The sequence below is a fragment of the Callionymus lyra genome, chromosome 17, assembly GCF_982586985.1.
Source record: "Callionymus lyra chromosome 17, fCalLyr1.hap1.1, whole genome shotgun sequence".
Lineage (NCBI taxonomy): Eukaryota > Metazoa > Chordata > Actinopteri > Syngnathiformes > Callionymidae > Callionymus > Callionymus lyra.
The window spans coordinates 15114218-15129146 of NC_141834.1; positions in this window are offsets into that span (position 1 = coordinate 15114218).

A 14929-nucleotide genomic window follows, 5' to 3' on the forward strand; every position below is an offset into this window, starting at 1 on the left:
GTGTAACGTTGTATGTAACTCCGATACCTGTCGTTCTATCTGACGTGATGTGTAACATTGTATGTAACTCCGATACATGTCGTTCTATCTGACGTGATGTGTAACGTTTTATGTAACTCCGATACCTGTCGTTCTATCTGACGTGATGTGTAACGTTGTATGTAACTCCGATACCTGTCGTTCTATCTGACGTGATGTGTAACGTTGTATGTAACTCCGATACCTGTCGTTCTATCTGACGTGATGTGTAACGTTGTATGTAACTCCGATACCTGTCGTCATATCTAACGAGATGTGTAACGTTGTATGTAACTCCGATACCTGTCGTTCTATCTGACGTGATGTGTAACGTTGTATGTAACTCCGATAACTGTCGTTCTATCTGACGTGATGTGTAACGTTGTATGTAACTCCGATACCTGTCGTTCTATCTGACGTGATGTGTAACGTTGTATGTAACTCCGATAACTGTCGTTCTATCTGACGTGATGTGTAACGTTGTATGTAACTCCGATACCTGTCGTTCTATCTGACGTGATGTGTAACGTTGTATGTAACTCCGATACCTGTCGTTCTATCTGACGTGATGTGTAACATTGTATGTAACTCCGATACATGTCGTTCTATCTGACGTGATGTGTAACGTTGTATGTAACTCCGATACCTGTCGTTCTATCTGACGTGATGTGTAACGTTGTATGTAACTCCGATACCTGTCGTTCTATCTGACGTGATGTGTAACGTTGTATGTAACTCCGATACCTGTCGTTCTATCTGACGTGATGTGTAACGTTGTATGTAACTCTGATACCTGTCGTTCTATCTGACGTGATGTGTAACATTGTATGTAACTCCGATACATGTCGTTCTATCTGACGTGATGTGTAACGTTGTATGTAACTCCGATACCTGTCGTTCTATCTGACGTGATGTGTAACGTTGTATGTAACTCCGATACCTGTCGTTCTATCTGACGTGATGTGTAACGTTGTATGTAACTCCGATACCTGTCGTTCTATCTGACGTGATGTGTAACGTTGTATGTAACTCCGATACCTGTCGTTCTATCTGACGTGATGTGTAACGTTGTATGTAACTCCGATACCTGTCGTTCTATCTGACGTGATGTGTAACGTTGTATGTAACTCCGATACCTGTCGTTCTATCTGACGTGATGTGTAACGTTGTATGTAACTCCGATACCTGTCGTTCTGTCTGACGTGATGTGTAATGTTGTATGTAACTCCAATACCTGTCGTTCTATCTGACGTGATGTGTAACGTTGTATGTAACTCCGATACCTGTCGTTCTATCTGACGTGATGTGTAACATTGTATGTAACTCCGATACCTGTCGTTCTATCTGACGTGATGTGTAACATTGTATGTAACTCCGATACCTGTCGTTCTATCTGACGTGATGTGTAACGTTGTATGTAACTCCGATACCTGTCGTTCTATCTGACGTGATGTGTAACATTGTATGTAACTCCGATACCTGTCGTTCTATCTGACGTGATGTGTAACATTGTATGTAACTCCGATACATGTCGTTCTATCTGACGTGATGTGTAACGTTGTATGTAACTCCGATACCTGTCGTTCTATCTGACGTGATGTGTAACATTGTATGTAACTCCGATACCTGTCGTTCTATCTGACGTGATGTGTAACATTGTATGTAACTCCGATACCTGTCGTTCTATCTGACGTGATGTGTAACATTATATGTAACTCCGATACCTGTCGTTCTATCTGACGTGATGTGTAACATTGTATGTAACTCCGATACCTGTCGTTCTATCTGACGTGATGTGTAACATTATATGTAACTCCGATACCTGTCGTTCTATCTGACGTGATGTGTAACATTATATGTAACTCCGATACCTGTCGTTCTATCTGACGTGATGTGTAACATTATATGTAACTCCGATACCTGTCGTTCTATCTGACGTGATGTGTAACATTATATGTAACTCCGATACCTGTCGTTCTATCTGACGTGATGTGTAACATTGTATGTAACTCCGATACCTGTCGTTCTATCTGACGTGATGTGTAACGTTGTATGTAACGCCATACCTGTTGTCATATTTTACGTGATGTCTAACGTATGTTACGCCATACCTGTCGTTCTATCTGATGTGATGTGTAACATTGTATGTAACTCCGATACCTGTCGTTCTATCTTATATGATGTGTAACATTGTATGTAACTCCGATACCTGTCGTTCTATCTGACGTGATGTGTAACATTGTATGTAACTCCGATACCTGTCGTTCTATCTGACGTGATGTGTAACGTTGTATGTAACTCCGATACCTGTCGTTCTATCTGACGTGATGAGTAACGTTGTATGTAACTCCGATACCTGTCGTTCTATCTGACGTGATGTGTAACGTTGTATGTAACTCCGATACCTGTCGTTCTATCTGACGTGATGTGTAACATTGTATGTAACTCCGATACCTGTCGTTCTATCTGACGTGATGTGTAACATTGTATGTAACTCCGATACCTGTCGTTCTGTCTGACGTGATGTGTAACGTTGTATGTAACTCCGATACCTGTCGTTCTATCTGACGTGATGAGTAACGTTGTATGTAACTCCGATACCTGTCGTTCTATCTGACGTGATGAGTAACGTTGTATGTAACTCCGATACCTGTCGTTCTATCTGACGTGATGTGTAACATTGTATGTAACTCCGATACCTGTCGTTCTATCTGACGTGATGTGTAACTTTGTATGTAACTCCGATACCTGTCGTTCTATCTGACGTGATGTGTAACATTATATGTAACTCCGATACCTGTCGTTCTATCTGACGTGATGTGTAACGTTGTATGTAACTCCGATACCTGTCGTTCTATCTGACGTGATGTGTAACGTTGTATGTAACTCCGATACCTGTCGTTCTATCTGACGTGATGTGTAACATTATATGTAACTCCGATACCTGTCGTTCTATCTGACGTGATGTGTAACATTGTATGTAACTCCGATACCTGTCATTCTATCTGACGTGATGAGTAACGTTGTATGTAACTCCGATACCTGTCGTTCTATCTGACGTGATGAGTAACGTTGTATGTAACTCCGATACCTGTCGTTCTATCTGACGTAATGTGTAACATTGTATGTAACTCCGATACCTGTCGTTCTATCTGACGTGATGAGTAACGTTGTATGTAACTCCGATACCTGTCGTTCTATCTGACGTGATGTGTAACATTGTATGTAACTCCGATACCTGTCGTTCTATCTGACGTGATGAGTAACGTTGTATGTAACTCCGATACCTGTCGTTCTATCTGACGTGATGAGTAACGTTGTATGTAACTCCGATACCTGTCGTTCTATCTGACGTGATGAGTAACGTTGTATGTAACTCCGATACCTGTCGTTCTATCTGACGTGATGTGTAACGTTGTATGTAACTCCGATACCTGTCGTTCTATCTGACGTGATGTGTAACGTTGTATGTAACTCCAATACCTGTCGTTCTATCTGACATGATGTGTAACGTTGTATGTAACTCCGATACCTGTCGTTCTATCTGACATGATGTGTAACGTTGTATGTAACTCCGATACCTGTCGTTCTATCTGACATGATGTGTAACGTTGTATGTAACTCCGATACCTGTCGTTCTATCTGACGTGATGTGTAACGTTGTATGTAACTCCGATACCTGTCGTTCTATCTGACATGATGTGTAACGTTGTATGTAACTCCAATACCTGTCGTTCTATCTGACGTGATGAGTAACGTTGTATGTAACTCCGATACCTGTCGTTCTATCTGACGTGATGAGTAACGTTGTATGTAACTCCGATACCTGTCGTTCTATCTGACGTGATGTGTAACATTGTATGTAACTCCGATACCTGTCGTTCTATCTGACGTGATGTGTAACTTTGTACGTAACTCCGATACCTGTCGTTCTATCTGACGTGATGTGTAACGTTGTATGTAACTCCGATACCTGTCATTCTATCTGACGTGATGTGTAACATTGTATGTAACTCCGATACCTGTCGTTCTATCTGACGTGATGTGTAACTTTGTATGTAACTCCGATACCTGTCGTTCTATCTGACGTGATGTGTAACATTATATGTAACTCCGATACCTGTCGTTCTATCTGACGTGATGTGTAACGTTGTATGTAACTCCGATACCTGTCATTCTATCTGACGTGATGAGTAACGTTGTATGTAACTCCGATACCTGTCGTTCTATCTGACGTGATGAGTAACGTTGTATGTAACTCCGATACCTGTCGTTCTATCTGACGTGATGTGTAACATTGTATGTAACTCCAATACCTGTCGTTCTATCTGACGTGATGAGTAACGTTGTATGTAACTCCGATACCTGTCGTTCTATCTGACGTGATGTGTAACGTTGTATGTAACTCCGATACCTGTCGTTCTATCTGACATGATGTGTAACGTTGTATGTAACTCCGATACCTGTCGTTCTATCTGACGTGATGTGTAACGTTGTATGTAACTCCGATACCTGTCGTTCTATCTGACATGATGTGTAACGTTGTATGTAACTCCAATACCTGTCGTTCTATCTGACGTGATGAGTAACGTTGTATGTAACTCCGATACCTGTCGTTCTATCTGACGTGATGAGTAACGTTGTATGTAACTCCGATACCTGTCGTTCTATCTGACGTGATGTGTAACATTGTATGTAACTCCGATACCTGTCGTTCTATCTGACGTGATGTGTAACTTTGTATGTAACTCCGATACCTGTCGTTCTATCTGACGTGATGTGTAACATTGTATGTAACTCCGATACCTGTCGTTCTATCTGACGTGATGTGTAACATTGTATGTAACTCCGATACCTGTCGTTCTATCTGACGTGATGTGTAACATTGTATGTAACTCCGATACCTGTCGTTCTATCTGACGTGATGTGTAACTTTGTATGTAACTCCGATACCTGTCGTTCTATCTGACGTGATGAGTAACGTTGTATGTAACTCCGATACCTGTCGTTCTATCTGACGTGATGTGTAACATTATATGTAACTCCGATACCTGTCGTTCTATCTGACGTGATGTGTAACGTTGTATGTAACTCCGATACCTGTCATTCTATCTGACGTGATGAGTAACGTTGTATGTAACTCCGATACCTGTCGTTCTATCTGACGTGATGAGTAACGTTGTATGTAACTCCGATACCTGTCGTTCTATCTGACGTGATGTGTAACATTGTATGTAACTCCAATACCTGTCGTTCTATCTGACGTGATGTGTAACGTTGTATGTAACTCCGATACCTGTCGTTCTATCTGACATGATGTGTAACGTTGTATGTAATGCCATACCTGTTGTCATATCTGACGTGATGTGTAGCGTTGTATGTAACTCCGATACCTGTCGTTCTATCTGACGTGATGAGTAACGTTGTATGTAACTCCGATACCTGTCGTTCTATCTGACGTGATGTGTAACATTGTATGTAACTCCAATACCTGTCGTTCTATCTGACGTGATGAGTAACGTTGTATGTAACTCCGATACCTGTCGTTCTATCTGACGTGATGTGTAACGTTGTATGTAACTCCGATACCTGTCGTTCTATCTGACATGATGTGTAACGTTGTATGTAATGCCATACCTGTTGTCATATCTGACGTGATGTGTAGCGTTGTATGTAACTCCGATACCTGTCGTTCTATCTGACGTGATGTTTAACATTGTATGTAACTCCGATACCTGTCGTTCTATCTGACGTGATGTTTAACATTGTATGTAACTCCGATACCTGTCGTTCTATCTGACGTGATGTGTAACGTTGTATGTAACTCCGATACCTGTCGTTCTATCTGACGTGATGTGTAACATTATATGTAACTCCGATACCTGTCGTTCTATCTGACGTGATGTGTAACATTGTATGTAACTCCGATACCTGTCGTTCTATCTGACGTGATGTGTAACATTGTATGTAACTCCGATACCTGTCGTTCTATCTGACGTGATGTGTAACATTATATGTAACTCCGATACCTGTCGTTCTATCTGACGTGATGTGTAACATTGTATGTAACTCCGATACCTGTCGTTCTATCTGACGTGATGTGTAACATTATATGTAACTCCGATACCTGTCGTTCTATCTGACGTGATGTGTAACATTATATGTAACTCCGATACCTGTCGTTCTATCTGACGTGATGTGTAACATTGTATGTAACTCCGATACCTGTCGTTCTATCTGACGTGATGTGTAACATTGTATGTAACTCCGATACCTGTCGTTCTATCTGACGTGATGTGTAACATTGTATGTAACTCCGATACCTGTCGTTCTATCTGACGTGATGTGTAACGTTGTATGTAACTCCGATACCTGTCGTTCTATCTGACGTGATGTGTAACATTATATGTAACTCCGATACCTGTCGTTCTATCTGACGTGATGTGTAACGTTGTATGTAACTCCGATACCTGTCGTTCTATCTGACGTGATGTGTAACATTGTATGTAACTCCGATACCTGTCGTTCTATCTGACGTGATGTGTAACGTTGTATGTAACTCCGATACCTGTCGTTCTATCTGACGTGATGTGTAACGTTGTATGTAACTCCGATACCTGTCGTTCTATCTGACGTGATGTGTAACGTTGTATGTAACTCCGATACCTGTCGTTCTATCTGACGTGATGTGTAACATTGTATGTAACTCCGATACCTGTCGTTCTATCTGACGTGATGTGTAACATTATATGTAACTCCGATACCTGTCGTTCTATCTGACGTGATGTGTAACATTATATGTAACTCCGATACCTGTCGTTCTATCTGACGTGATGTGTAACGTTGTATGTAACTCCGATACCTGTCGTTCTATCTGACATGATGTGTAACGTTGTATGTAATGCCATACCTGTTGTCATATCTGACGTGATGTGTAGCGTTGTATGTAACTCCGATACCTGTCGTTCTATCTGACGTGATGTTTAACATTGTATGTAACTCCGATACCTGTCGTTCTATCTGACGTGATGAGTAACGTTGTATGTAACTCCGATACCTGTCGTTCTATCTGACGTGATGTGTAACATTGTATGTAACTCCGATACCTGTCGTTCTATCTGACGTGATGTGTAACATTATATGTAACTCCGATACCTGTCGTTCTATCTGACGTGATGTGTAACATTGTATGTAACTCCGATACCTGTCGTTCTATCTGACGTGATGTGTAACATTGTATGTAACTCCGATACCTGTCGTTCTATCTGACGTGATGTGTAACGTTGTATGTAACTCCGATACCTGTCGTTCTATCTGACGTGATGTGTAACATTATATGTAACTCCGATACCTGTCGTTCTATCTGACGTGATGTGTAACGTTGTATGTAACTCCGATACCTGTCGTTCTATCTGACGTGATGTGTAACATTATATGTAACTCCGATACCTGTCGTTCTATCTGACGTGATGTGTAACGTTGTATGTAACTCCGATACCTGTCGTTCTATCTGACATGATGTGTAACGTTGTATGTAATGCCATACCTGTTGTCATATCTGACGTGATGTGTAGCGTTGTATGTAACTCCGATACCTGTCGTTCTATCTGACGTGATGTTTAACATTGTATGTAACTCCGATACCTGTCGTTCTATCTGACGTGATGTTTAACATTGTATGTAACTCCGATACCTGTCGTTCTATCTGACGTGATGAGTAACGTTGTATGTAACTCCGATACCTGTCGTTCTATCTGACGTGATGTGTAACATTGTATGTAACTCCGATACCTGTCGTTCTATCTGACGTGATGAGTAACGTTGTATGTAACTCCGATACCTGTCGTTCTATCTGACGTGATGTGTCACGTGTGTAACGCTATACCTGTCATCGTATCTGACGTGATGTGTAACGTATGTAACATCATATTTATTGTTGTATGTAACAGGGTATGTATGCCATTGTTGGAGCTCTATGCTAACCCACTGTACATTGAACATCCATGTCTATTTTTTCATTTATTTGAGTTGATCCTTTTTGCTCTTTACTTTTTTTTTATAGTCATAAAGAATTTTCTCCTTGGCAGAGGTATGCGCCGTCTCAGCTCCCTGCCTTTCTAGTTTCAGGTCAAAGCTTATAATAAGATGCTTAAGAACTTCCTATTAAATAAAAACATATATATAATATAGTGTTTCATAAACACATAATTGTCCATTAAGTTGACAATTAGACTCAATATTCATCTTAGAACACCATGAACAAAGCACTTCTATTTGCCTCTTCCCTCCGAATCTAAACGTAACACGGTCCACGGGGAGAACGGAGTCTATTCCGACGGTATTCTAAAACAATTACGCTGCAGGAGCTAAAGAAACGGCAGATGTATCTTTTAATATAAATATTGTTCTCAGCTGTATACTCCAGATAATAAAAGTGCACAGTTTGGGATCTATTACTCGCCTGGACTAAGTGCATGTTTATCAAAACGAGATAAATAAAAGATAAATGGTGTTACAGCAGCAGCGGTGCTGGTGTTTAGGAGGGTGTGTGTGTGTGTGTGTGTGTGTGTGTGGGGGGGGGGTAGGGTTGTTGGTTTGATGCTAATCTTTCCCTCCCTCCTTCAGGTGGGCTCTCGCAGCAACACATCACCGATTCAAGCAGCATAAAAGAGCAATCACAGAACAATTTAACCTCTCCTGCTTCTGTGCTCAAACTCTCAGTGCGTGTGACACCACAGCAAAAGTGGCAGTAACTGCCAATTCACCGAGGCTCCCACTCGTCGAATCCCTCACAAATGATAACTTTCAGGCCCCCTAGCGATAAAGTAATTTCTCCATCTCTCCTGTCGGGGTCCGGGGGACGGGCGACGAGAGAGGGCTGTGATAATCTCATAAACAGAAGCTGTGTAGATATGGGCCATCTATTATGACCGCGAAACAGTAGCGTGGATAGAAGCATTTATTATGTGCGACAGCAGACAATACATTCTCATTCTGTGATACTACCGCTGACAGACACCCAGTGATCCATCTTCAGCGAGCAGAGATGGGAGCGAGCGAGCGACAGATGGAGAGTGAGGGAGGTACATGGGGGGGGGGGGGAGTGGGAGGGTGAGGGCAGCAGGGAGACAGGAAGGGGGGGAGACAGGGACAAAGTTACAGTGTATGCATAGATGTGTAATGAGACTTGTGTGGACGAGAAACGTTACATAAGTAACCAAAGGCTTTTTTTTTTTTCCCCTGGCGATGGAGGGCAACAGATTACCGCTTCCTGAAGCTGCTCAGCTAAACAAAAAAAAAAACAAATGGCTAGACGCGCCGGTTTTTATTGCCAGGCGGTTATTTTACTGCAAATACTGATATTATACTGCAAAGGAACAAAAAGTCGAAGGAGAATAAAAAATATAGAAGGTACATACCAGGTAGTCACAATTATAATCTGGCGCCTGTTGGTCTCATAGAAGCTGCAGCTCATCAAACAAACAACACCTCAGCAGCAGTTCAAAGCCAACTCTCCTGCAGCAACAGGCGCCAGATTATGATTGTCACTACTTGGTATGTACCTTCTAAATTCTCCCTTTGTGGATTTATTTTTTCTCATTCGTAGTCTTTAAATCATCCTAGTGACAATTATAATCTGGCGCCTGTTGCTGCAGGAGAGGCGGCTTTAAGTTCTGCTGCAGAGGTGTTGATTGCTTGACGAGCTGCAGCTGCTGTGAGAGCAACAGGCGCCGTGGAAGTCGGGAAACAGGAACCAAAGGCTTTTTTTTTTTTCCCCTGGCGATGGAGGGCAACAGATTACCGCTTCCTGAAGCTGCTCAGCTAAACAAAAAAAAAACAAATGGCTAGACGCGCCGGTTTTTATTGCCAGGCGGTTATTTTACTGCAAATACTGATATTATACTGCAAGGAACAAAAAGTCGAAGGAGAATAAAAAATATAGAAGGTACATACCAGGTAGTGACAATTATAATCTGGCGCCTGTTGGCAGCTGCAGCTAATCAAACAAACAACACCTCAGCAGCAGTTCAAAGCCAACTCTCCTGCAGCAACAGGCGCCAGATTATGATTGTCACTACTTGGTATGTACCTTCTAAATTCTCCCTTTGTGGATTATTTTTTTCTTATTCGTAGTCTTTAAATCTTCCTAGTGACAATTATAATCTGGCGCCTGTTGCTGCAGGAGAGGCGGCTTTAAGTTCTGCTGCTGAGGTGTTGATTGTTTGACGAGCTGCAGCTGCTGTGAGAGCAACAGGCGCCGTGGAAGTCGGGAAACAGGAACCAAAGGCTTTTTTTTTTTCCCCTGGTGATGGAAGGCAACAGATTACCGCTTCCTGAAGCTGCTCAGCTAAACAAAAAAAAAAACAAATGGCTAGACGCGCCGGTTTTTATTGCCAGGCGGTTATTTTACTGCAAATACTGATATTATACTGCAAAGGAACAAAAAGTCGAAGGAGAATAAAAAATATAGAAGGTACATACCAGGTAGTGACAATTATAATCTGGCGCCTGTTGGTCTCATAGCAGCTGCAGCTCATCAAACAAACAACACCTCAGCAGCAGTTCAAAGCCAACTCTCCTGCAGCAACAGGCGCCAGATTATGATTGCCACTACTTGGTATGTACCTTCTAAATTCTCCCTTTGTGGATTAATTTTTTCTCATTCGTAGTCTTTAAATCTTCCTAGTGACAATTATAATCTGGCGCCTGTTGCTGCAGGAGAGGCGGCTTTAAGCTCTGCTGCTGAGGTGTTGATTGTTTGACGAGCTGCAGCTGTTGCGAGAGCAACAGGCGCCGTGGAAGTCGGGAAACAGGAACCAAAGGCTTTTTTTTTTTTCCCCTGGCGATGGAGGGCAACAGATTACCGCTTCCTGAAGCTGCTCAGCTAAACAAAAAAAAAAAAAAATGGCTAGACGCGCCGGTTTTTATTGCCAGGCGGTTATTTTACTGCAAATACTGATATTATACTGCAAAGGAACAAAAAGTCGAAGGAGAATAAAAAATATAGAAGGTACATACCAGGTAGTGACAATTATAATCTGGCGCCTGTTGGTCTCATAGCAGCTGCAGCTCATCAAACAAACAACACCTCAGCAGCAGTTCAAAGCCAACTCTCCTGCAGCAACAGGCGCCAGATTATGATTGTCACTACTTGGTATGTACCTTCTAAATTCTCCCTTTGTGGATTATTTTTTTCTCATTCGTTGTCTTTAAATCTTCCTAGTGACAATTATAATCTGGCGCCTGTTGCTGCAGGAGAGGCGGCTTTAAGCTCTGCTGCTGAGGTGTTGATTGTTTGACGAGCTGCAGCTGCTGTGAGAGCAACAGGCGCCGTGGAAGTCGGGAAACAGGAACCAAAGGCTTTTTTTTTTTCCCCTGGCGATGAAGGGCAACAGATTACCGCTTCCTGAAGCTGCTCAGCTAAACAAAAAAAAAACAAATGGCTAGACACGCCGGTTTTTATTGCCAGGCGGTTATTTTACTGCAAATACTGATATTATACTGCAAAGGAACAAAAAGTCGAAGGAGAATAAAAAATATAGAAGGTACATACCAGGTAGTGACAATTATAATCTGGCGCCTGTTGGTCTCATAGCAGCTGCAGCTCATCAAACAAACAACACCTCAGCAGCAGTTCAAAGCCAACTCTCCTGCAGCAACAGGTGCCAGATTATGATTGTCACTACTTGGTATGTACCTTCTAAATTCTCCCTTTGTGGATTATTTTTTTCTCATTCGTAGTCTTTAAATCTTCCTAGTGACAATTATAATCTGGCGCCTGTTGCTGCAGGAGAGGCGGCTTCAAGCTCTGCTGCTGAGGTGTTGATTGTTTGACGAGCTGCAGCTGCTGTGAGAGCAACAGGCGCCGTGGAAGTCGGGAAACAGGAACCAAAGGCTTTTTTTTTTTTCCCCTGGCGATGGAGGGCAACAGATTACCGCTTCCTGAAGCTGCTCAGCTAAACAAAAAAAACAACAAATGGCTAGACGCGCCGGTTTTTATTGCCAGGCGGTTATTTTACTGCAAATACTGATATTATACTGCAAAGGAACAAAAAGTCGAAGGATAATAAAAAATATAGAAGGTACATACCAGGAAGTGACAATTATAATCTGGCGCCTGTTGGTCTCATAGCAGCTGCAGCTCATCAAACAAACAACACCTCAGCAGCAGTTCAAAGCCAACTCTCCTGCAGCAACAGGCGCCAGATTATGATTGTCACTACTTGGTATGTACCTTCTAAATTCCCCCTTTGTGGATTAATTTTTTCTCATTCGTTGTCTTTAAATCTTCCTAGTGACAATTATAATCTGGCGCCTGTTGCTGCAGGAGAGGCGGCTTTAAGTTCTGCTGCTGAGGTGTTGATTGTTTGACGAGCTGCAGCTGCTGTGAGAGCAACAGGCGCCGTGGAAGTCAGGAAACAGGAACCAAAGGCTTTTTTTTTTTCCCCTGGCGATGGAGGGCAACAGATTACCGCTTCCTGAAGCTGCTCAGCTAAACAAAAAAAACAACAAATGGCTAGACGCGCCGGTTTTTATTGCCAGGCGGTTATTTTACTGCAAATACTGATATTATACTGCTAATCCAACTAGCGAGCGAGCTTTTGTCTGGCAGTCACTTGGCTCTCCTCCTGTTTTATTGGAATGCAGCAGCTGTATTTGAAGTGGCGCTCGTGGAGCATTAAATGAATCATATTGTCGCAGGGTTGTGTTTGTGTTATAATTATCGGTAAAGCAGATCCTGGCCCCGACGAAAGAGATCAGACACGAAAAATGATTCAGGGGGAAAGCACTCACGATTCTAATAAACTAAACGCATTCTCAGAAAAGCTGCCTCGTTTAAGGCCGTATTGATCGAGCAGTTATTCAACAGGAAGGAAATAATTGCCTTGCTCAAGGACACACTGTCCAATAGAAGCATTTTTATTACATTTTTTATGTTATTTGATGAAAATAATTGCATTTTTTTTATTTACGTGGCGAGAAGGAGATTATTAGAGTAGTGAACAGAGATCCAAGGCGGTGAAGAATAGAGTGCGGACAAGGCGGAATGAGCAGAAACAATTGATAGAAGCAGGAATAAAAGGTATTTTTCAGGGAAGTCGCAAGAATGGCTTTCGAGTTTGGCTTAGCAATCAAGATTTTTAGTATTTTATTCATCTTACCTTACCTTTCCTTATTTACGTGAGTATTTATTGCCCCTCAAAAAGACATAAATGAGTATACAATTAAAATAAAAAATGTATATTAGATACATTTTGTTTAAAATAAAGTTATTTTTTACGTATTTTAGCCAAGCTTGATCTTATACTTTTCACTCCTTTATTTTTGCTTGATGGCCCCTCACCACAGCCACCATATAAAATGTGGCCCCGAAGAAATTGCCCACCACTGCCAAAGATGTTGAGTAAAGAACGGAACATTTTTGATGCCGATATAATATAGTGTCATAAACCTACTGACTGTAAGAGACAAGATAAAAATTATTATATTGGCATTTAAAGGACATATATGGATACAGGTTTATGGGCAACAAACATCGAATAAGCGCCATAAACAGATTCTCCTTAACAAAAAAAAATTCTCACATATTACTTAAAGATTTTAACACATCCCTGAGGAAGTTTTAAGGAAGTTTTGACATGGGAACACAGTTCAAAAGCGCTTATTAAATTTTGATCTGTATATGGTTTTGCTGTCGTACTGTACATGGGGCTAAAGAGACAAAATGTATAATCCAAAAAAATGTCTATATTATTAGATTTCTATATGTCACCATATCAACGTTAGCATTAATCTACTTTAATTTTGAACTGAACATCTGATGGGCCATGTTAAATGACTAGGTCGGCCAGATTTGGCCCCCGATCCTTTTTTTAATTTTTTTTTATTGTGTCTGAAATATCACTTTTATTTGTCACTTTAGAACATTGTCATGGAAACTGAGATACCAATGAACAGAGAATTTTCCTATTCAAATCTACATCATTTATATTTATGCTTAATACGAGCATATTTTGTAGGTAATTACATGTTTTTAATCTGTTTATAAATATGTTCTAATGCTGGGAACAGTCGACAGCTTTGTTTGTAGGATTAACTGACAAATATCAGGCGGATTAATCTCTTGAAATGCACTTATTTACTCAAACATTTAGGTGAACACGCAGAAGTAGAAACATGTCAGTGTGAAGCTCAACAGGACGATGGAACGGATCCAAACGACTCGTTTTTTTGTGGTTAACCGTTTGGTTTTGAGAGCTCGCAGGGAGAAAACAGGTGTAAAAACTGAGAGAGCTGCCGCTTGTTATCTCCGTGTAATGACAGATGAGAAGAGATGCAATTAGAATTTGCCATATGGATGATCATATGGTCATTTTATAATTAGCTATATTTTTAAATAGAACAGACTCTCTGAAAACAATAAAAGATTCTTCATTTCTTTTTCAAATGTTGGAGATTCTGCTTGAGTTTCAAATGATAGAGTGAGAAAGATAAAGTGGTTGAGAACAAATCAAAAATCTTTTAACGGGAACTGGTTCCATTTGTCTTTGTGAAAGAATCAAAAAAGGTTAAAGTCAGAATCTGACTTTAAGCAAGAATAGACATCAAAGTAACAACAATTTTACTTGCAAGGAGAGTTTAATACAGAAGCTTCTTCATTTCACTCTGAAGTGAGACCTGTTTCGCATCTTCATACTTTATCATATTTTATTTGAGAGACAACAACAAAGTCCACAACTGGCAACAAAGACAGAGACTACAATGATAATCTGAGTAAACAAATTGTGTGTCCTTTTGAGACATTCCCACACATTCCATCTCCAAATCAGACCAAGCAATACTTGCTTTTTTGCTGCAGACAATTTTAATGTTGGCATTATATTGATAAATGTTTTTTACTGGACTATTT